This window comes from Galeopterus variegatus, unplaced genomic scaffold, assembly GCF_000696425.1.
Source record: "Galeopterus variegatus unplaced genomic scaffold, G_variegatus-3.0.2 Scaffold1269, whole genome shotgun sequence".
NCBI classification, from domain to species: Eukaryota; Metazoa; Chordata; class Mammalia; order Dermoptera; family Cynocephalidae; genus Galeopterus; species Galeopterus variegatus.
The window spans coordinates 214,392-217,556 of NW_007727380.1; the positions used below are offsets into that span (position 1 = coordinate 214,392).

General features: G+C 34.3%; 1 protein-coding gene across 7 annotated transcripts in view; it reads right to left on the reverse strand.

Annotated features, from left to right (window-relative positions):
* Nucleotides 1–3,165, reverse strand: part of TP63 (tumor protein p63) — a 162,969-nt gene that overhangs the window by 46,048 nt on the left and 113,756 nt on the right. The gene's annotated exons all lie outside the window — the stretch shown is intronic.

A 3,165-nucleotide genomic window follows, 5' to 3' on the forward strand; every position in this document is an offset into this window, starting at 1 on the left:
AAAAAAAAAAAAAGTTAAGTTAGGAGGATTCAAGCTTAGAGATCATTTGGTTCAGCCACTTCATTCACAGATGAAGAATCCAAACCCCATAGAGATGAGATTTGGTCAAAAACTCTCAATTACCAAGACCATCTGGACATGCAGATGAATATTCTTCCCCACATACTCCAGAGTCTTCATGTTCGTAGTATTGGGACCCAAGTGGAACTGATATATATGGTACCAGAGTAAATTTACATAAACACATGATTAGAAAAACATGTACAAAGCTCAGAGGTCATCTTAAAAACAAGATCACCGACTTCCTACAGGATTATAAGAACAGTGCTGTTCGCCTCAGTATCACATCCATTTTAGTTTAGTAAATGAGTCTATCTAGGAATTGAGATTTTCTTTCCTGAATTGTAACTATATTCTCAGAATGGGAGCTCAAATGTAAGAATAACTTAAAATGCTCACTAATTATTTTAAGAAGCAGCTCTATTCCGTCAAGTCTGGGCTTTGATAAATCAGCAGTGGGTTACACTAATCTTTTTACATATGTAGGTAAGACATCAGGTACAGGTTGTCGCTATTCAAGTTATACAAATCTTAATGTGAAATTGTAAAATAAAATACTCTGATAAAGAAGAAGAAGAAAGCATATTTAAAAGAATTTGCTTCCAAAGATGAAAGTAATTGGCTTCTCCAAAGAAGCCATGAACCTCTTAACACTCACTGAGGAAATTCAGGTTAACTCACGCGATCTCTCTGAATCTTCAGCTAATCATCCATAGAGTGGAAAAATGAGGAAGGTCTGTTAGACTCCATTTTGAATATTTTATGATTTGGGGGCAAATCTCTTAGAGAACACAGTTACCAGGTTTCTACTGGCAAGGTAACTCTTTTAAAAAATGTGGAAAACAGGTATTGGTAATCTTTCTGGTTTGTGATCAGAAATACGTTTAAAAAAAAAGAGAAAAAAAGATGAGAATCAATATATGTTCTCATCTATATAATGTGGAAAACAGGTATTGGTAATCTTTCTGGTTTGTGATCAGAAATACGTTTAAAAAAAAAAGAGAAAAAAAGATGAGAATCAATATATGTTCTCATCTATATATATGCATATTAAAGAGTTTGCTCATTCCAAAGAAGCAGTGGCCCTTGGGCAGAATAAAGAGGCAGTTGTTTTGTTGGGTCTTAACTAAATTTCCTCATACACAGACATGGAAGTTTTGAACATTCACACAAAGTATTTCTACAGTGGCATGGAACAGAGTGCCTGAAAACTAACAGATGAACTAAACTCTTTGTTATACAATATCCCTGACAAAATAGAAAAGCAAGATTTGCCTAAGTTTTGTTATGTTTTGGGAGGGAGAGAAGGAGGTTTGGTACATTAAGGAGTGAGCTGCTTAAAGCCAAATATCATGTTCGAATAAAATAACTCCAGGGGATTTTGGAAAACAAGAGTAAATTCAGCTCCTTTACTAATAATATGTTGCAAAGAGAAGGAAAGGGGGAGAAAAAAAAAAGCATTCCAGAGACTAGGACCCTACCATGAGCACCTGCCTCAGTAGACATACTAATATTACACACTCTTGGCTGCCAGACTGGTAATTCAGTATCACAATGCATAGAGATGCCAGCTAATATAAGCATGCACCTGCATAATTTTTCAACAGCTCCCTTTCCTGAAAGGTGCAACCAAGACCCTCCTTACCTATTACATCAAAAACAAGAAAACAAAAACTTTACCTCTTTCAATCTCTCCTAGAAGAAATACCATATTGTATGCAAATCTCAAATCACATGGCTATCCCTATCCCCAAATCCCAAGAATATGGATAAAATAAATTCCTATAAAACAAATAAGTCAATATTTATATAACCCACTACTAAATCCCTACTCACTACTAAAACTCACTACAAAATCTGTCTTTAAGAAAAGCCACTAGACAGGGCAGTGTCAAAGCCATCCTGACGCTACAATTCCAGATACTCCACATCTGGCATGCTGTCATTCTAAAAGAAATGTTCTAAAATTTTGTTCTACTGTACTTCTATGTCCATTATGACCTGTTGGCAACTAACCCACAGAATAATTAACCCCAGCTTACAAACCAGGTGCAGCTGTGGCCTATTAACACTTAGGGCAAATTACCTACCCTGAGAGGATGTCAGGGTCTTAAAAAAAGAGAAAAAACTAAGACAGGCTTAAAAACATCAATAAACATATTAGCCTCACTTTATTTCTGACCTTCTAAATGAATTTGGGTTTATTTTTTAAAAAATAAAGAAAAATAATGAGATTTACAACTAATCTAAAAGATGAACACCATTTACTAAAAGGAAATGCTAGCCGCACTTCTAATTTCTGGTTTCTATTTTCATAGAGTTCAAAAGAACACAAGAGGCAAAATATGGCCCGTACTACCTCAAGTAACATAAAATACTAGACAAGGAAAAAAGAAAAAAAAAAAAAAAGCCAAAAGCCAAAAAGCTGTCATGACAATTCCATTAATCCAAGTTTTAGCCATCATCAAGTACAAAGCCTATCTTAATTTAGACCAGGCTATCCTGAAACATCCAGTGAGTTATTGCTTTTTTTCTTTCCTTTTCTAAACTGTATTCCTGAAAACTGCCAAATTAAAAATGTACTTTTATAAAGGTAAGAGAGGGTGACAAAGCCAATAATTGGAATTGGTAGGAATGAAAATCATACTAAACATAGGGGGTGTTCGGAGAGGACAAAATAAAGTTCTGGCAGCTAACTTGGTGGGGGTAGAGATTAATACAGAGGAGAAATGAAATAAATGAAAATAAAAATGGAAGGCTCAAAGTATAATTTTTGATCAGGAGGCTTTGAAAAATTAACTGTAAAATTTCAATTTACTAAAGTGCAAAAATAATCCTAATCAGAAAGAACTAGACACAGCTTCAGTTTGGTCTGCTTCAACAATGTAACTCTATCACATCAAATCGTATGGGCTAATTATGTACTATACTCTGTATGTCCTCTACAAATAAACTCACTTAAGAAATATTATAAATTTCACATCTAGGAAGAGATTTATTTTAAAAAAAAATAATTAAAGAGTGTTTTCTTCAAAGGTTTTACTAAGTATATCCACTCTAAACAAATGTCAGGTCAATGTTCCATGATGGACAGGGTACCAAAAT